Source organism: Anthonomus grandis, chromosome 5 (assembly GCF_022605725.1).
Source record: "Anthonomus grandis grandis chromosome 5, icAntGran1.3, whole genome shotgun sequence".
In the NCBI taxonomy this organism is placed as follows: Eukaryota; Metazoa; Arthropoda; class Insecta; order Coleoptera; family Curculionidae; genus Anthonomus; species Anthonomus grandis.
Genome location: NC_065550.1, coordinates 11592296 through 11614950, shown reverse-complemented (window position 1 = coordinate 11614950; position 22655 = coordinate 11592296).

Sequence of the window (22655 nt, the reverse complement as noted above, 5' to 3'; positions counted from 1 at the left end):
GGAACTTGTCTATGGAAAGACCCAAAAACTTACTGAACGGTGGCATGTTGATGGCTTCATTAATTAAACATATATCATTTGTATTACATTTAAAATTAAAGATATTTATTTTGAAAACATTAAATGTCAAAAAATTTGCATCACACCAGTCTTTTATTTTTAACAAATCTGCACGTATATTTGAGAAACATCAGAGTCGTGCCAGAGGATGGTGGTATCATCGGCAAACAATGTAAATTTGCCAGTTACCTGTAGTTGTGGCAGATCGTTCACATAAATGAGAAAAAGTAAAGAAACAAGTACTGATCCTTGCGGAACACCCACATTTATATTATGTTCCTTAGAGATTCCATAATTAAATTTGACAGCCTGAACACGATTTGATAAGTAGGAACGAAACCACTCAAGGGCAGTTCCTCTGAAACCATGAAGGCTCAATAGGCCAAATCTATTTAAAAATGAAAACATCCTCACCTTAACGAGCCGTTCCACTATCTTGGCTAAAGTAGGCGATAACGCTATAGGTCTAAAGTTAGAAGGACAGTCGCGATCACCACCCTTGTAAAGAGTTGCTTTTCTTGCTCTTTTTAAGCACTCTGGGAAAACTCCAGTTAAGAAATGTAATATGAAAGTAAATGAAAAGTTAATTGACTCGGCCAAGACTTGCAAAGCAACAAGAGGTAAAACAGAAAATATTTTAAGAGAAAGCCCATCCCAACCTGATGAACTCTTATTCTTAATATTAACCATTAACTGTTTAAGCTCTTCTACACTTGTGGGGGCAAAAAAGAAAGATTCGGCTACTACCACAATGCTGAGATAGCTCCTGGGATCTATTTTTTGTGAGAGATTGGATGCAAGGTTACTAGCAATATCACAGTAGAAGGAATTGAGGACATTGGAATCTAAGGTCTTGGAATAACCAAGACATTATTTTTGCCCCTTAGCTCATTTAAAATCTTCCAAGACTCTTTTGCTCTGTTGGAAGAATTATTTATCCTCCTTTGAAAGTAGGTCCACTTAGCCATTTTGATTGAGTTTCTGTAAATCTTGCGGTATCTGTTATAATAATTTAAAAATGTTACATTGTTCATAGCGTATTTCCTAATGTAAAAAAGGGAGCGCATATTTTTCCCAGATACTCGTAAACCCTTAGTATATCAAGGTTTTCTATTTCGTTTCTTAATATTGACAACAGGAAAAGCAGTGTTAAAATTGTTTAATACTATTTGATGAAAGCTATGCAGTGGGTTAACAGTAGTCAATACATTATTCCTGTTGAAAATTAATTTCAACAGATATTAGATTTTAAATAGTATAGGGTTTTTATTAATATAAGAGACTTGTTTGTGTTTCTAGTTCGGAGAAAACAAGACGCTTTCGGTTTGAAATCATAACAAACTCTTTTATCGCGTTGCCGACAGGATTGCGTCATCTTACGAAGGAGAAGTTTTTGCGTGGTGTTATTCTTTTTAAAACAGTTCAGTCCGCATTTATTCGTATAATGAAATAGAACGATTGAAGATGGCTCAGCGAAAGCCAAAAGCTCGTTATCAAAATTAAAATATAAATTTAATAAAATTCGTTCGTGCAATAATAAAGGATATTAATCCTAAAAGCCAGTAAAATTTCGTGCTGCTAAAATATATCAAAATTAATTTCTCGCCCTTCTCACCGCTTCTTTAGTTAAATTTTTAAAAACCACTTTCTTCATTAATTGTTTTCTCTGGTGTCATTTATGTATTTTACTGTGTGTTTTAATATAGTTATTTAAAACAAACTTTTGTCGGAGTGACTTTTATTTTTGTCGTACAGCCACTTATTAAAATTTTCTCTTTATGTACCCGTAAACCGTACAATTCCAACTTGACATATTGCAAAGCAAAGAGACTTGACTTGTTATAAGGGACTGATGACGCTAAAAACTAAACTTATGAAATTAAAATTTTTGGTTAAACTCATTTAACGTACTTAAATCTTATATTTAAATTAAATATTATCTTGCTATCAACTAACTCGAAAAATTCATCCATTATCCCAAAGATGCTGGTCATACACTTTTATAAAAGGTAAAAAACACGAAATCTACAGCAACACAAATACATTTAATAAAATAACGAAGGTTACATGTTTCTCTCGACTAGAGCATCATCAAACCTAAACAATAATTAAAATTATGTAACCCGAAAAAAGGAGAATTCAACAAAAACTTACCATAACATACACAAAACACCTGATATATAAGTAAACAAAGATTACAATAAAGTGGCACTATCTATGTACAAAGAACTCAACTAAACAATCAAATCACTTTATACATTTTAGAAATCTAACCATCATTTACGAGTCTAGAACTACTTGAGGTTATTAAAAAAACTAGGTGGCCGTCAAAATCAAACCTTTCATTAACACAGGACAGATCTGGGCTTTTAAAAGCTTTACTAATCTCCATTGTCTCCAACAAGTCTAGTTTTTTACTTTTGTTGCATTGATGCAGTATTTTTATATTTTGGCTGTCAGGAAAATCATGTTTGGAGTCGAGAAGGTGATTAGCAAAAGCTGATCTGGTCACTGTGATTTCGGTATTTTTAAATTTATTGTATTGGGCCTTGTGTTCACTAATCCTAGTAGAAATCTTCCTACCAGACTGGCCGACACACACTGCAGGGCACTCTTTACACCTAATCTCATAAACTCCTGGAGAAGATAGCGGGGGTAGTTTATCTTTAGTTTTAATTAAATGTCTTTTTAAGGTATTATTAGTTTTAAAAGCTGGGGTTATGCCAAAGGGAGAAAAAAAGCGGGATAATTGTGATGAAATTGGTCCAAAATAAGTAAACGACCTAAAAGTTTTGATATAGTTTGTTTGTTGTCTGATAAAATTAAATGATAATTTATACTTGTTCACATACTGAAAATACATTTTATATATAGGTTTAAGAGGGAAAAAGTTACTGACTGCCAGTTGTTTAATGGTAAGGAATTTTTTTTTAAAAGCTTCACGAGAAAGTGGGATGTTAAAAAGTCTGTAAAATAAAGAATGGAAAGCAGCAAATTTATGTGAGGACGGTGATGTTGAATTAAATTGTATAATATTATCTGTTGTTGCTTGTTTACGAAATATTTCAAAGGATATCTTATTTCTTTCCCTCTTAAGTAATAAATCTAAGAATGGTAAGGTGTTGTTCTGTTCCCGTTCGATTGTGAACTCAATTTTAGAGTGAAGAGAGTTGACATAATTATGGAAATTTGTAAGGTCTACCTCACTTCCATTCCAAATCAAACATATATCATCCACATACCGCTTATAAAAGATGATGTTATTTTTAAAATTACTGCTCATTATTTTTGTTTCTAAGTTGCTAAGAAATACTTCACTAAGAAATGGCGATAAACAAGAGCCTATGCTAGTCCTTCTTTTTGTTTGAAAAAACGGTTGTTAAATTGGAAGAAATTTTGATCCAACACAGTAGAAAGAAGCAAAAGTAGATTTTCCACCAAAAGTGAATCAAGTTTCCCCCTGAGAAGATCTTTGACTAAGACCAGGCAATCAGCTATCAACTATCCTGAATTTCTAACTTAATAAAACTAAACCCAAAAATCCCGAATAATAAAGTTTTAAATACAAATAAATTTTAAGGCCGGACCTGTGCAACTTTTCACGCTTGAGTGGCTGTGACAAATGTATAAATTCTTTAAAAAATGCTTAAAACATTTATTTATTTAATGAAATGATTAAATATCCCTTAGAATATTACTTTATGACTCTTTCCACATAAAATTTTGCGATTTAAACATGCATTTCATGTGACAATACAAGCAACACCGACACACGGACTATTTGCGGTACATCAAAGATTCTAATAGATCTCTGAACTGAACTATACATTCCTGCCGCGCGAAAATGTCACTGATAACAAAGCAAAAACAATTTTTTACTAACCCATACCGGGCTATACATTGCATACCGATCCTCAATACGTTTTCAGTGCGCGTCGAATGTGTCACGTTTGCTTAAGAAGTTTTTGTTTTAATTGAAAATGGATAAAAGAAAGTGTAAAACGGAATTAAAATCGGTTATAAAAAAGGTGAAACGACTTCAGGATACTTTGACTGTCCTTCAAGAAAAATTTTTAAGCGATTCGAGTAAGTACATACTTAATAGCTGAGGCATTGACCTTTCTTTCGTTCTCATGCATGTTGAAGATATTTTTTGGCCGACTAATAATATTAATCTTATAATTAGTACAGAGGGAAATTTATTTATTATTTGTTTATGCAAATAATATCGACCAATAAAGAGAGCCCACAAGTTGTTCTATTTACAATTCTATACACCAGTTCTACTATTTACAATTTATTGTTTATGCAATAAAAAAGGTAGTTATAAATAATAACTACCTTTTTTATTGCATAAATAGGTAGTTATGTACACAATTATGCTACCCTATATATAATATTTTGCTTATATATATGCTGACTTAGTTATATTGTATTTCATGCTTCATTTGCATTATTTAGTCTATATAATCACTTGTTATATTAAGTTAAGGTAATCTACGTTCTTGCTTAGAGTACACTGTATCGCGGCTTGTCAAAATAAAAGTTTTTTAAAACATTGTTAACGCGTTAGGAAACATAACGCAGTCGGGTAGGATCAGGGCAGTTTTCGGTTGAGATTTGCACGTTATCAAGACGATCAATCATAAAAAAGGGTGAGTTTTAACTCTTCGATCTTGATACGAACGTGGAAGCTGAGATCAAACCTTATCAGAATCGCTCTGAGACAAGAGATCAGTGGAAACACCATTTTGGCAGCACGACCACAGCACCTTAGCAACGCGGGGATTCAACTGATTGGAAAAAGGTAAGTGCCAATTTCCTTTGAAACCCTTTCCCTTACTTTGGATTGAGCAAGTGGAAAGTTAGTTTTAAGTTATTGTTATTTTAAAATTTTTATTGATACATATATTTGAAAAACCTATTTTCAATTTATTTTACCAAATTAAACTTTCTTTTGAGCAAATTCCATTAAAATATAGAAAAGGGAAATATAGGAAAGAAAGATTCAAATTATTTATTAGTATAATTAATTTTAGAATTGAGTTTATGTTATTTAATTAATAACATTATTTAAAATAATATTCTTCTCTATGAGTGAACCAAACGTTGACGCATTAGCTGAAGAATTTTTCAAAACTCTTAAATTACAACAACAAAATTCGTATCTAGAAACAATCACTGAACAATCCGAATTATCTAATTCAATGGCTACCACACGATCAAATTCTATAAACTACACCCTTTTAAAAATGTATGTTGATACAATTCACCCTTACAATGGTGATTCTAATACTCTTAGCAATTTCATTTCTGCCGCAGATTTTCTATTCGAAACATATGATAGCCAAGAAGACCCTATTTTAAAAAATTATCTTATTAGAACTATTAGAATGAAATTAATTGACCGTGCACTAATATTAGTAGGTTGCCGTATGGAATTATTATCCTGGGCAGATATTAGAAATGCTTTATTATTGTTTTAACGATAAACGTAGTATAGAATGCTTTGAGTATTGAACAAGATTTTTTTGTAGCTATCCCAAATTAAAATGAACAACCGTTAGATTTTGCAAAAAGACTACAAGTATTGCGTAGTGCTTTAGCTCAAAAAATTAATAGTTTTGATGATAATCTTATGACAGCTGAAACAAAACTTATTCTTCTTAGACAATACGATACTATATGCTTAAGAACATTTATAAGAGGATTAAACAACCCCTTACAAAGTATTATCCGATTAAAAAACCCAGATTGCATAGAAACCGTAATGACAATAATATCAGAGGAAGAAAACTTCCATTATACACAAAATTTATACAAACCATTTATACCAATAAACCATAACAAACAACCAACATTAATGCACAAACCACCAGGATATTCACAGAATAACTCGCAACACAAAAATTATAATAATAATATACAATATCTAAATCAAAATAATTTTAGAGCCCCAAATAATAATTTTAATCAACAACATAACTATAGACAGAATTTCATTCCACCTAGTTATCAGAATTTCAATCAAAATTCAAATTTCCCACGAGGTCCAGTTCCGATACAACCTAGGTCAATGCCTCAGCGACCTCTTCCAACTAATCGACAAGTTTTCGGTACCCCAAAGAACGTCTTCTAACCCACAGGTCGAACCCCTTGACAAACCCGAGCCAATGTCGACCAGAACATCTTACACAATGCCAACAAATTCTAACATTTGCGGCCCAATAATCATTTTAAGCCATCTGGCCCTAGAAATGTCATTTCACAAGAACTTTTCTAGATGGAAAATAAAAATCCAGAAGAAAATGTCACAACCAATTACCACCCCAGTGAAGATAATGATGATTATTATGGAAATAATGTTGAAAATCCTTTGAGACAAATTCTTACCAAATAAATGGAAATAACCCCTGTGCATCAACAGATTACAACGATTTGGAATATGAACCAGAATATTCCTATGATGTGAATACATTCCCTATTCCAAACCAACAAGTAGAAAATGAAAATTTTCCTATTACCAACCCTTCGAACACCCTAACATAACATATGAAGTAAATACACAAGTCACTAATAGAAACACATTGAAATTGAAAATGAATTGAATAAATGAAATTGAAATACATTGAAATTCAAAACCCACCAATTAAACTATTAATAGATACTGGCTGTTATCCATTAATATTACGACCCTCCATCGCTGAAAAATATTTTCCTGACAAAATCTATCAATTTTCATCGATATTAAAAAACGCGGTTGGAGAAAAAGAAGTTCTCTATAAAGCCAATATTCCAGCTTTTACAGAATTGCAAACAAACGATTTAATCGATTTCATACTCTATGATTTTCATAACTATTATGATGGTATTTTAGGCCTTCGAGAATTAACTAAATTTATGTTTAACATTGACCTATATCATAAAAGGCTGGTAAAGTCAGACGGTACTACAACCTTGTCATTGAGATATCGCGAGCCTGACTCAACATTTAAAATCACGGTCAACGCCCACGAAATTCTAAGCACAAAGGTACCCGTAACAACACATTATACTATTGAAATAATTATACCTGAAGGAACAATAAATAACTCTTTATATATACCAGAAACGCTCTGCACAGCAGAAAATGGCTTTGCACGTGTTGATATTCAGAACAACCCAGATGAGAATATTACTGTCGAATTGATGAGTCCAATTGACTGCACAATTTTACCAGATTATCATAAAGATAATTTAGAATTTTTTCACCTAGACAATTCAATTAATTCAAACCCAGAAATATCCCATAATAATTACACTACATCTAACAAGAATCTTGATATTACCCAATTTATAAGACATGATCATCTTAATAAAGAGGAAAAGTCAAAAGTTTTAAAATTAATCAGAGAATTCTCAGATATTTTTCATAAAGAAACTGAAAAACTATCATTTACCAACAAAATCAAACACGAAATCAAAACACACGATGAAATCCCGATACACTCAAAATCATACAGGTATCCTTTCATACACAAGGAAGAAGTTAAAAAACAAATCAATAAAATGCTAAAAGATAGAATTATAAGACCCAGCCAAAGTCCATGGAGTAGTCCAATGTGGATAGTAAGTAAAAAACCTGACGCAAGTGAAAAGCAAAAATGGCGAATTGTCAATGACTACAGAGGAGTCAATTCTAAAACAATCGATGACAGATACCCTTTGCCAAACATCAACGATATATTAGACAAATTAGGAAGGTGTACGTACTTTTCCACCATCGATTTATCATCAGGATTCCACCAAATACAAATGGCATCAAACTCAAGTGGAAAATGGCCATTATGAATACGTAAGAATGCCATTTGGATTAAAAAAAGTAACCAGCTACCTTTCAGAGAATCATGGACAATGTACTGAAAGCTATTCAAGGAAAACCCTGTTTAGTCTACATGGATGACATTATTGTCTTTTCAGCAAGCCTAGAAGAGCACATAAAAAACTTACACCATGTTTTCCAAAGATTACGAACAGCAAAATTGAAAATTCAACTTGATAAATCTTAATTCTTAAGAACAGAAGTTGAATTCCTGGGACACGAATAACGAAAGACGAAGTTAAGCCAAATCCTAGAAAAATAGAAGCGATCCAGAAATTCCCGATCCCGAGAACACCAAAGGAAATAAAATCATTCCTAGGACTCTTAGGTTACTACAGACGCTTTATAAACGGATTTGCGAAACTAACAAAACCATTCACGAAATGTCTAAAGAAAGGAGCAGTAATAAAACACACCCCTGAATTCATACAAGCCTTTGAAACATGTAAAAATTTGCTATGTAACGATTCACTACAATACCCAGACTTTAGAAAACCCTTCATTTTAACCACAGATGCCTCAAATATAGCAATAGGAGCTTCAGCCAACTTTTAGCCATAGTATGGGCTACGAAACATTTCAGACCCTACCTATTTGGTAGAATTCATAATCGTTACAGGCCATAAACTCCTGCAATACCTCTTTAACCTAAAAGAGCCAAACTCCAGATTGGTACGATGGAGATTAAAATTGGAAGAATTCAGATATCACTTAACTTTGACTAGCAACTATGTAAACGAAATTGTATACTTTTTCCGAGAATATATCGATCCTAAAGTTGTACACTGCATGTATATTGACCAATCTGAAATTGAAAATTTACGAAATAAAATAGGAGTAATCTTATCTAAAACATTTAAACATAACTCTTATAAATTAGTACTAGTCTCCAATACATTCTTAAATGATATAGTAAACGTGGAAATGCAAACGAATTTAATAAAGAACCATCATGAGAAAACTGGCCACCGAGGTATTAATGAATGTATGATGTCACTGAAAAAATTATATTACTGGCCCAATATAAAATTAGACTTCACCCAGTATAGAAACAATTGTGACATATGTCAACAAGCTAAGTATGCCCGCCATCCTCCAAAAATAGAATTTTCATTACACCTAGAGAACTTCTAGAATCCATCAACATGGACACTTTCCAAATTTCTAACGTAAAATTTCCAACGATAATAGATGTTTCTTCACATTACGTCCAGGCTTACCCCTTAGAACCTAGTTGCAACGCAATTGCAGTTCTAGATAATTTAGCTATTTTAAGTCACCATGGACTACCTCATCAGATTACCTGTGATAATGGCACAGAGTTTAAAACTTCCCTATTAATTGATTTTTGTAAACTTAATAGCAATAGTCCTATTGAAAGAGTCCATTCGACCTTAAGGCTGTTCCTTCCAGACCTAGGGCAACCCGTTTTATCAGTGGTATGAAGGGAGAGGTAGGCAATGGGCGGGCACCGCATCGAATGATTTCATAATTCGAGTGTAAAACGTGCACCGCCAGTGCCAGAGCAGCATTTCTCTTTACGACGAGGGCGAATAAATATATATTTTTCCTTTTTTTGTGGTTTGGCGTTTTTTGTTTTTGTATAATATAGTGATGTTTGCGTTTGTAGGTAATAAAAATTATAACTAACGTCGATTTTTTTTTGGTGTATCAAATCTAGATCTTATACCTAATATTTATTTTCATATGTATGTTTAGCAGAAAGCGCTAACAAAGCAATTTAAATTTCTTTAAAGTGTTATTTTTTTAGTTCAATACTACTTAAACGCCAAGATTAGTTTTTAAATTATGTCTATATTTTTTTATTTTAGTAAGATCTATTACGGTTTACGTATAGTTTACTAATTTATTTAATGTTGTATATCTTCAATATTAACGCAGATAGCATTATAGTAGTGTTTATAATGTGGTAGTTTATTGCAATTAGCTAATAATTCATATTTAAATTATGTAAAAATTTTATTTATTAGTGTATAGTCTAAAAGTATTTTTATAACATTTTATATTTATTAAAGTTATTTAAAACCTTACAATTGTTTTATTTAAATTTATCTACCTAAAAATACTCTATGTATAGTTGTTTGAATTTAATACAGGCAAAGCAGGTTTTTCTTTTTTAAAAACGTTTACATATTCTATTAAACTTTATTTAATAGCTAAATTTAAAGTTATATTTTGAGAAAAAAACGAATATCAACCACAAAAAGCACGAACTGTTTTTAATATTAAATAAGCATAAATGATAGATTATAGGCTCAAAGGTCATTTAGAATTTCCGAATATTTAAGATGTTAATTATTAACCTATTAATGCAATTTAAATTAAACGTTAAGAAAAAATATAGGTTTATTTCAACCTACATGTAAAATAGTAATACCCTGGACAATACTGCTAATATCTGAAAATGATAAATTTATAAAAAACTGCAATAATTACTACTGTACATGCTTAATGACAGTCAAAAACCTAAATCCCTTAATACACACCTGGGCGCAAATAAATCGATAAAACTTTATATTTTGTAATTTTCCTAGACGGCGCCATTTTATGGATACAAAATATGTACCTGAAGAGTCTTAGGTCGTGCGCGATTATAACCTTATTTTACAACATTTTTTTTAAAATTGAAACGGCAACTGAAAGAAAAAAGATAGATCTACTAATCTATAAAAATATATATTTTTTTTAAATTTACTCTAAATAAGCCATATTATTGCTTGAAAATTGGTTACTTTGACACAGGCATAAAAGGCTCAAAAATTAAAAAAAAAATCTATTTCTATAGATTAGTAAATTTAGCTATTGTCTACCCACAAAAAAAAAGAAAAAATTTAGCTTGAAAAATGTGAGAGTAACCAGGCACGAGCGATGCCTCTGCAAATTTCACAGGAAGGATCAGCCTTAATTGACCACATTAGAGTTTTAAAACCTAAATTCCCAAATGCGACAATGAAACAACTAATGATTTATGCGATTACAGGTTACAACCTCTCTGTACATAGTGTTACCAAACAAAAGCCCTTTGATGTCTTAAATGGACGTCCAAATGCCTTAAACCCTTTTGACTTAACTGATGAGATTATATTAAATAAATATGTTAATGATCGTAAAGACCGATTAAAAATTATCTATGACGAAATGTATAATCAATCTCTCAATACTAAATTACGTTTAAATGAAAAACAAAATAAAAATAGAGAAACCCCCATAGATACCCCAGGATCAAAAATCTATGTAACAGATAAATTCGCTTCGAGAACTAAAGATAAAGCGCATAAGAAAATAGAATACGTTCAAGAAGATATCGGTAATAAAATCATTACTAAAAACAAGAAAGTTGTACATAAATCTATGATACAAAAACCTAAAAAACACTTTCTTTTCCCTAAAAATAATGAACCTGCTGACACTTTAGAAGAGCTTTGCAGTTCTCCTATAAGTATAATCGACAACAGTGATAGCGACTAATCCTATTATAACCCCAATCAAATCCCCTTTATTCCCATTTCATCTAGGAAATGCGAGAATTATTGAAAGTAAACATACTTTCCTCCATTATATAGAAATTAAACCATTAGTTATAGAACTTACTAAACTAGAAGCTAATTTTAGAATTTTATTATTTAATTATTAATTGTCTAATTATTTAATTGTCGCTTGTAATGAAACAAATATTATTAACGCGTTGCTTTTACATCATATTAACACATTAGATCTGCTTAAACATGTTAGCTACGTTATTAATGAAATCAAAACTAAACTTAATAATATTAAACCACATAGCCGTGAAAAACGAGGCTTAGTAAATATATTAGGTAAAACGTCAAAATGGCTTTTTGGTATATTAGACTCCGATGATGAAGAAAGATATGACAAAGCAATTGAAGAATTACGCTATAGTCAAAATATATATAAAAAACAAATATGCAAATATCATTAACAAAAGATCTAATTAATAGTTACAATAACACCATATATACACTAAGTAAAAATCAAAACTCTTTAAAAAATCATGTTGACCTTTTCAAAAAGCAAATGAATAAAACAATTAATGATCTTTCGATATGTTTAAAACTTCAAAATACCATAAGTCAATTAATTATAAATTGCCAAAGTTTTATTACTTTTCTAGATAATTTAGAAGATGCGATAATGTTTGCTAAACTCAATACCTTACATACTATCGTAGTTTCACCTATCCAACTAGAACAAATAATTTTAAATCCAACTACCCTTTACGGTGAGGAAAGACTAATATCATTTAGCGACTTAAATTATTATTATCAATTAACAGGACTTATAATAATATTTGCTATTCATTTTCCTATATTTATAAAAGAACCTTTCGAACTTTTCCACTTGTTTGCTATTCCAACAAACCAAACCATTATAATTCTCAAACTTCCTTACCTTATAATAGGCACTGATCTACACCAATATCAAGAAGAGGCCTGCCCATTGATTGAAGACCTGTACGTCTGTCAAAATGCCCTAGGACCCCAAGTGGATGATTGTACTACGTCCCTCATAAGAAAAGCAGAAAAACTAAACTGCAAGCTGCTGAAAGTTAACTAACTACCTCTTTTATCCATCCCATAAATCAGCAATTCGTTGTAGCTATTCCTGCTAGCACCAAAATAAAAGCACAACAAACGTGCCAAAACAAGCAAATATTCTTTATTCATACACCTAGTTTAATAGAAATACCATTTAAATGCAGTATAAGCTTGCTAGGATCACAATTCTGGAATCAAGATGATATCCTGAGAATCAACTTTTTTCATCTACCGGATGTAACATTCAATAAGTTGGAAATGTAGCTGCCAGAGGAAACAATCCAACTGGATTCAATCGACTTCAACCATATCAGATCATTAGCAGAACATTTCAATATCTTGAAAACCCTTCCAGAAGAAGAAGAAAGAATTCACCCTGCAGCCTGGAGCTTTAGTATAACTCTTGGAACCATATTAGCCATATGCTGTATATTCTTTGCTATCTACAAACTTATCAAAAGGAAAAGATCTATTAAAGAGGAACTAGAACTTTAAGACAAAGAAGAAGCTAAAGAAGAAGATGCTACCCCTGGTACCTCGAGAAACAACACATCATCCCTGTTGTTTTCGACTTAGGCGGGAGGAGTTATGTACACAATTATGCCACCCTATATATAATTTGCTTATGTATATGCTTACTTATTTTATTTTATTTAGTCTATATATCTATATTTTATCACTTGTTATATTAAGTTAATACACTGTATCGCGGCTTGTCAAAATAAAAGTTTTTTAAAACGTTGTTAACGTGTTAGGAAACATAACTAGGTATTTGATTTTTTTCCCTTTTCAATATGTTCATGTATATTGTATATTTTTTTTGTGGAAGGCACTTCGTAACTAGTTTAGAAAGTTATGCAACTATCCTATGTATGTGATATTTTTTATGCATCACATCACAAGAGAAATAATATCATAGATGTGTTATTTATGTAACTATCTATTCTATATCTTGGTTTTAACAAGGAAATTGTCAAGATAAAGTTGGTAATTTCATTTAAAAATATTTATTGTACACTTCCTTTCAGGTGGAAGTGACACAAAATGTGAGGAAAATATATCAGCCCCTCCTCAAACACGTACGAGGTTTAGTGGAATTATTTCGTCATCTTCTGATGAAGAAGAACAAGGGGGAGGGTCGGTAGAGACGATAATAGCAGAAGTTCATGAGCCTTGCGGGGTTACAGATGCGCCAGACCCAAGGGAATCTCTCTTGGGAATTGACCCTGTGAAATTCAGTAATTTCGGGCCGCCCCTAGATGAGGTCTTAGTGTCTAGATGGCAAAGTTTTTTAACTGAGGGCATAGATAAAGAATCTAGAAAGGAATTCTCGAGAATTCTTATTCCAGAGAATTGCACCCAGTTAGCTAGTCCAGTGATCAATTCCGAAGCCGAGAAGCTTTTATCGGCCACTGAAAAGAAAAAAGATTCCTTGCTATCTACCCTTCAGGAGAAGTTAGGGCATAGCCTTACTCGATTCGGAGAAGCCATATCGTTGATTTTGAAATCTGAGATGATCCCAGCAGAGATTAAATCTCTAATAGTTCCTAGGACTGCGGACTCAGCCAAAATGGTCTGTGAGGTGCATTATTTATTGTCTAACCACAGGAAGCATCAGGTATATCCTCACATGAGCCAAGAGATTCAAAAATTGGCAAAAGAGGCGAAACGGGATAACACACTATTTGGTTCTGATTTCTCAGAAAAATGCAAGACGGGTCAAGCTATAGAAAAATCGTCCATGGGACTAAGGGCTAAGAAGTCGGTCCTTGTAACAAAACAAGCATCAAGAAGTTCTGCTTTTCATTTAAACTCTCAGCGTCAGGCCTGCAGGACGAAGATGAAATCGTCGAATACCTTCAGATAACGTCAGAGAGAAGGAACCACTCTAAAGACTCGCCCAAAGACTTATCGCCGAGAATACCCTCGCCGAGAGTACCCTGGCCAGAAATATTAAAGGTAGATACTCAGGTTAAATACGCACGAAGAATTCACTATTATGCTGAATGGACTACAATAAGATGAAGAAAAAAAGATAAAGCTCATCTTCGAAAAAATGTCGGAGAGCTTTTAAAAATTGGAGCTATATCTAAGTGCCAGCATAAAGAAGGTGAATTCTTGTCACCCTATTTTTTAGTAAAAAGTTTAATGGTGGTTATCGTCTTGTTCTAAATTTGAAAAAGCTAAATACATTAGTTCAAACAACACATTTTAAGCTAGAAATATTTATTAAACATTTTACTTAGAGTAGATAATATAACGGCCCCAGCTTGCAAAAATAAAATGGGAAGTTCAAGAAACAAATGACTGGCTTTGTTGTCCAAAGCCATATGGGAATGGTCTGAAGACAGAGACATTTTTATATTTGCTTTCTATGTAAAATCAGCTGAAAACTTAGCAGATTGTGAATCTAGGTCTTCAGAAGTAGAAAATGAATTCTCGTTATGCCACAATGCGTTTAAACGTATAAGCGCCGCAATACGTCAAAAGGTTTGTCAAGGGGGACAACTTTCTAACCTAAAATTACTTCACCCCCTTTCACCCTATTCCCCCCAGGTCATCCCCTTAAAAATTTTAAATGGCAAGGGGTATCGAGTAATAGCTTGTCTAAAAGGTCTTTCAAAGTCTTTTAATTTGACGTTTGATTTTTTTTAAATCGTTTTAATCGATTCGTTTTCGAGAAAATTAAAAAAATCTTTGTTTATCTTAATTTGTTCAAATAGAAAACAAAAACATGAAAATATCAGTTTTTATTTCAATAAGTGTTCAAAATGTTGCCCGTTAGGGTTTGCCAAATCTACAATTCATTTATAACCACTGATATTTCATTAGCTCTGTTCACACAGTTACTAAACTTCATAAATTTCATCCATTGAAAATGAAAATATTGCAAGAGTTAACCGAAGACGATTTCGATAGGCGAGTTGAGTTTTGTGAAAAAATGACTGAAGCGATTAATGATAATACTATTCATCTAAAGAATATCTGCTTTAGCGATGAATGCACATTTTATCTAAATGGATTTGTTAATAAGCATAACTGTAGACATTGGAGCAATGAAAATCCTCATGCATTTGTAGAAGGGCATACCCAGTACCCTCAAAAAATTAATGTATGGGCAGGCATTTTAGAAAATAAAGTGATTGGGTCATTATTTATTAACGGAAATTTAAATGGAGACATTTATTTGGATATGTTGGAAAATACCATCAATCCGCTTATCACAGAATCAATTGAAAACCAAATCAATGATGATGGAAACCCTATACTTGATGAGGCTGAAATATATTTCCAGCAAAACGGCGCTCCTCCTCACTACGTTCTTCCCGTTGGGCAATGGCTAGACGACGAGTTTCCAGATAAATGGATAGGGCGAAGGGGGCCTATAGAGTGGCCTGCTAGATCTCCTGATATAACGCCGTTAGATTTTTTCTATGGGGTCATTTAAAATCTATTGTATTTACTCCCCAACCTGAAAGTTTGAATAAACTTCGTCAACGCATCATCGACAGCTGCCGTGATATCCCACAACATGTTTTTGAAAATGTCCATCAGGTATTTGAACATCGCCTATATCATTGTTTAACCAAAAACGGGCAACATTTTGAACACTTATTGAAATAAAAATTGATATTTTCATGTTTTTGTTTTCTATCTGAACAAATTAAGATAAACAAAGATTTTTCTAATTTTCTCGAAAACGAATCGACCGATTTAAAAAAATCAAACGTCGAAATAAAAGACTTCGAAAGACCTTTTAAACAAGCTATTACTCAATACCCCTTGCTATTTAAAATTTTTAAGGGGATGACCCTGTGGGGCGGAGGGTGAAAGGGGGTGAAGTAATTTTAGGTTAGAAAGTTGTCCCCCTTGAGAAACCTTTTGACGTATTTCGGCGTTTTTTTTAAACAGTGGTTTTCGATAAATCCGTGGTGGGAAGTTTTCAAATGAACACCCTGTATATAACACACGTTAGTCTTCTTAGACGCATGCCGAGTCAGTAAATATTAAACAGAGAGAAATCTTTGTGGGTACAAAAAAATACGCTTTTAGGGAAAAACGAGAACTTGCCAACGGTATCGGCACCGTCGGGAAATCCATAACGGAAAACTTTGACGTCTTCGATGGTCAGTATTTTAACAATTACATAAATAAAGTCATTGAAGATGGACATCAACTGGAAAATTTACTAAAAATCCAAATATCTGTCACTACATCAGTCATAGAATATTTTAATTCGAAAATACAAAAATTGCAAATAGACGAGCAAATATTTCATAGAGATGTTGAGAAAATCCATAACTCAATATTTAATATCAGCAATACCTTTTCATTTTCCGAAGCTCAAGTCAAAGTTTTAGATATTTGTGAGTCAGTAATGAAGAGTTATTCCTTTTTAAAAAATTCACTTAATGGTCTCCTAAATGCCATAGCTTTCGCGAGATTAAAAATGCTGCACAGCTCTATTATCACACTCAAAGACTTAATCAACGCACTGCAAGAAATTTTACAAACACTGAGAAAAAATAATCTTCCCTAGCCCACTTACTATATCGACATAATAGGTCTTAAAGTCTATCAAGTTGATACTCGAGTACTTATCTTAAGAATACCCCTGGTTGAACCAGAAACTTATATTATCTTTATACTACCCCCATTTTTGATAATCGAACAGAGTTTCACCACGTAATACCAACACACCAACAATATATCGCGCAGAACGATGATTCGATGCTCTACATCTCATTGTCAAATATGGAAAACTGCAAACCACTACCCATTCATCAAAAATCTGTTCCGATGTTCTGCCTTATCAAATAGATAGTGAAGACATTTGTGAAGTGCAGGTGCTAAAAAGGTTCAAGGCGCCTCCCAAAAACCTGTCTAGTTTCTTTACTATTGGCACAAGGATATAACGTCTAAGAAATTGATATAATCTTTGGCTAATCACAGTGTCCAGTCGATTACCAATAATGATAAAGTATGAAGGAAAATAATTATTTTATTTTAAGACTACTATAATCCAAATCAACTTGCTCCTGAACTTGCTCATCGCAGGCCGGCAACCAAACTTCAGATCACAACATATTCAAGCCAGAGACATTCATCCATCCTATACTTTCATGTATGGTCGTATAAGATAGGGTTAAATCGATAAAATAGCAGGAATAAATGAAGAAACCTATCTCTTTGGTGGCTAGAGACTATTTGGACTTATGGACTTTTGCAAAGAAAAACGTACGCAGTACCGTCAGAAGATTAATGTTTATTGGTAAGGTTGTATGGACTTGTATTTTAGGAAACAAAATTATAGAGCCCTTTTTTATTGATGGCGGCCTAAATGCCGAAAAATACCTTAACCTTTTGAGGGACGGAATTATTCTTACACTTCGCAGGCTGAAAATGTATCTCAATAGAATTTGATATCAACAGGATGGTTGCCCAGCCCATAATGCAAGAGCAGTTTGCGACTTTTTGCAAGAAACTTTTCCAGATAAGACATTAGCACGCGAGGGTTTATTCGATGGCCTCCTAAATCTCTCCCTTAATAATTTTTTCCTTTGAAGATACCTCAAGGAGACCATCTATCGCCACAAACATGAACGTGCTAATACTTTGGAAGAGCTTCGTGCAAAAATATTTCATGCCACAAACAATATTTCAGTCGAAATATTGGAAAACTCTAGAACAGAGTTTTACAATTGACTAGGATTTTGTTTAGCTCAATGAAGCGGCCTTTTTGAGTACCTTTTAAAATATAAAACTTCTGCCAATATTTTGATTTATTTTATTTTGTCATTAATAAATTCTAAAATAAATAAAATATTTCATGCAGAATGTTTTATGTTTATTTTATGTAACAGAATACCAGTTTTATTTCGCTTTGTGATAAAAAGGTAGGAAAATAAATTGAGTATTTGACATAGGCTGGCATATCATAGTTTTTCTCCGATTAAGAAGGCATCGAACTGCACTCCGCCGTCGGTAGCGAGAGACTAAACTAAAGCAAAGCACTAACGCCAAAAATTATAAAATTAACGTCCAAAGAAAGACTGGATTCTGTTGTTTTATTTAATGACCTTTCAAAAATTATGTATAAATCTAGTATTTCATGAGAAAACCAAACACATTGATATCCGTCACCATTTCATCAAAGAGGCTGTTCAGATAATGTTATTGACTTAAGTATTTGAATACCGATATAATATTGGCCGACATCCTTACTAAAGGGTTAAAATTACAAAGAATTCTAAATTAAGACTAGGTGTTATGTTGGTATCAAAAAAATGATGATTTTAATATATGTAGCGCCATCTTTACATTAACTCTGATAATGCATATTGATGTAAGGCGGGTAGCGCAGAGTTACGCAGAGTATATATATATATAATAAGTTACATATATATATATACACATATATATATATACATATATACGTTAAAACTCGAAAAACTATTTTATATTTTTTAAAAACAATATTTTTACTTTAAATTATATTTATTCAAAAATTAAACGGACAGAGTAACGTGCTTAAATTTATTATAATACTACTGTGCTTTTTATTGGAAAACATCCTATTTATATTTAAAATTGATTGCTTAATTGGCATATCCCACGGTAAATTCCATATTTCCAAATATGCTGAGTAAGTTCCGGCGGTCGTTGCTATTGCGACACCGTGGGATCGTGACCTGTTACATAAGGTCAATATAATCGCATATAACAACTCCCTCTTTTACTAAAAAGTTAATACCGTGTATTAAGTTTTTCTTAAAATTAAATTATAAAATAAAGTCTAACTAACACTAGGTAAATACAAAATAAAAAAATAATAATAAAATAATAAGATTGATATTCTTAATATTAAAATGGAGTCTCTTCATTGTCTTCTTCGTCATCTTCGGGATGGATCGATGGTCTTCTTCTTGCTAAGATTCGACTTAGCTTCAGTCTGGTAGATACTTTGGGATGCGGCCTCGACGGTGATGGGAAATCGTCATCTGTTGGACCCATGGAAATGCTAGGTAACAGTCTCCTGCGTCGACGACACTTTATCAGGACATAAAGACCAATTAGGACTGAAATTAGAGTTATTAAAGAAATTATGAACCAAGATTGATGTTTCTCGATAAATGGTTTTCTCATCATTTTCTCTAATTCTTCTGAATACTGGTCCAGTTGATGCTGCGCTATGTTAAGGTCTTCTATGTCTAGGTTATTTAGCTTTATCGGTTTCAGATCTGGAATCTTTATTTTCTCGGGAATGTTTTGACAGCATTTGTAAGGAACCATGACTTGGTGATTTTTGTAGGTGACATTTTGATCTCTAGCTATGATCCGTTTTGCTTGGATTCTTGTGACACCTACGAAACCATTGCAGTAAGGTTGGAGTTTTAGGAGCGAGTTAATTTGGATTATAATCGTCTTTACTTCTTTTCCTTCACACTTTATCGTTATTGGTAACGGATTGGAAACTATGATTAGCCAGAGATTTAGATCAATTTCTTTGACGTTATATCCTTGTGCCAAAAGTAGAGAAACTTGACAGGTTTTTGGGAGGTGACTTGGTCCTTTGAGCAGCTGCGCTTCACAAATGGCTTCGCTATCTATTGGATAAGGCAGAACATCGGAACAGATTTTTTTGATGGATGGCTAGTGGTTTGCAGTTTTTCATATTTGACAATGAGATGTAGAGCATCGAATCATCGTTCTGCGCGATATATTTTTGGTGTGTTGGTATTACGTGGTGAAATTCTGTTCGATTATCAAAAATGGGGGTGGTATAAAGATGATATAAAGTGTAAGTTTCTGGTTCAACCAGTGGTATCTTTAGGATAAAAACTATTCGTGTGTCAGTTTGATAGGCTTCAAGACCTATTATGTCGATATACTGAGCAACAGATGATGAGTAAGTAGGTAAAGGAAGATTATTTTTTCTTAATGTTTGTGAAATTTCTTGCAATGCATTTATTAAGTCTTTGGGTGTGATAATAGAACTGTGCAGCATTTTTAATCTCGCGAAAGCTATGGCGTTTAAGAGGTCATTAAGTGAATTTTCTAAAAAGGAATAACTTTTCATTAGTGACTCACAAATATCTAAAACTTTCACCTGAGCTTCGTAAAATGAAAAGGTATTGCTAATATTAAATATTGACTTATGGATTTCCTCGAGATCTCTATTAAATGTTTGTTCGTCTATTTGCAATTTTTGTATTGTCGTATTACAATATTTTATGACCGATGTAGTGACAGAGATTTGGTTTTTTAGTAAATTTTCTAGTTGATGTTCATCTTCAGTAACTTTATTTATGCAATTATTAAAATATTCGCCATCGGAGGCGTCCAGATTTCCCGTTATGGATTTCCAAACGGTGCCAATGCCGTTGGCAAGTCCTCGTTTTTCCCTAAAAGCGTATTTTTTTGTACCCGCAAAGATTTCTCTCTGCTTAATATTTACTGAATCAGAAATTTGTCTAAGAAGACTAACGTGTGTTTGTATTTCCGCTCGAAATGCGATTAATCTGGGTTCTTGGACATAAATGAATAAATCTTGCAATTCATTCAAAATCTTATCGTTATTTACAATGGCTTGCTTAATTTCACTTAAGTCTTTGTACACTAGAAGTGTCCATTTTTCGTTAGATATTTTGATGGAACCTTCTTCGTGGAAAAATATCCCAAGCGTATTATTTACAGGCGTTATGGTAAATTGGGCCAAGATAATCGACAGGAAGGTGGACAGTCTGGAAAGAAGGAAGCCTTATTCAAAATAGGGTTTAAGTCTATCGAAGTTAACTTTAGAAATTTGTTTAGTACGGGGATTTAATAACATAGCGGAATTTTGGAAAACTTCGGTTATTTCAAACGGGCCATTAAATTTGTTTTCAGATTTACTTTTGATCTGAGATTCCCTAACATATACTCTTTCACCGACATTATACTCTTTGCTTGTTGTAGGGGCGGTTTGATCAAATCTAACTTTAGCTTTTTCTTTTTGATGATTAGTTTTGGCACGTGCGATTTTATAATAATATTCCATTCGACTATTGAGATCTCTGACGTATTTTGAAATTAATTTTTCTTGGTTATATAGAGCTTCAGAGGGTCTACTTGAGGTATGACCAAAGATAAGTTCGTAAGGTGTAAAACCGTGCGTCTTATTTTTTGTGTTATTATAGCATATTACCGCGTAGGGTAGTACATTAAACGGATGTTCTGTAGGATTTTCAGCTGCATTTGCTCGAATCATTTCTGCTAATGTAGCATGAAATCGTTCCAAAGAACCATTAGATTGTGGATGGTTTACGCTGGAAAAAGTTAATTTTATATCGTACAGTTCACACAGGTCTTTTACCAGGTTATTGTCAAATTCACGTCCATAGTCACAATGTATGCGAAGTGGAGTTCCGTAGTGTTGGAAAAATACAAGTAGGGTATTCACGATGGTGTAGGCCTTTTTGTCGCTTATAGGGTAAGCTTGCGTAAACTTAGTCAGTTCATCTCGAATCGTGAGTGCATGATGTCGCGTGGGGTATTCGAAAATATCGATGTTGATCCGCTCGAAAGGAGTTTTTGGGGTTTCTGTAATTACTAAGGGGCTACTAAGATTTTTCCTACAAATTTTGACTTTCTGACAGATTTCACAACATTTGATTAGTTTTTCGACATCTTTAATTAGGTTGGGCCAGTTATACTTTTCTTTAATACGTCGTACCGTTTCGTTTATTCCTCGATGTAGATTGCTTTTCCCTACATGGTACTGGTCTAGAATTATTGGAATTTCATCTTCGGTTGGCGTTTTCACAATATTTTGGCAGATTTTAAGTTTTATTTCCTTGTCTACAAAAATAAATGAAAACATCTCGAGAATTGGAAGATTTTTTATTTTTTCGAGGTGTCGAATTCGTCCTGTCCTTTAAAGAGGCTATAGAAAAGGTGAGGTGCTACTCTTCCAGGATCGAACGGTAACAGTATGATTAGATAATTGCGATCTTTTACTGATTTACTGGGGACAATATTTATTTTGGTGTCGCTGAATTCGATATCTTCTCCTAGTATGTCGTCTATGATTTGGTGGTGTATTTCTTCAAGTTTATTGTGCCTAAAGAATGTCACAATTTGTTTATGAGATTTATCCAAAAGTTGAGAGTTAGATA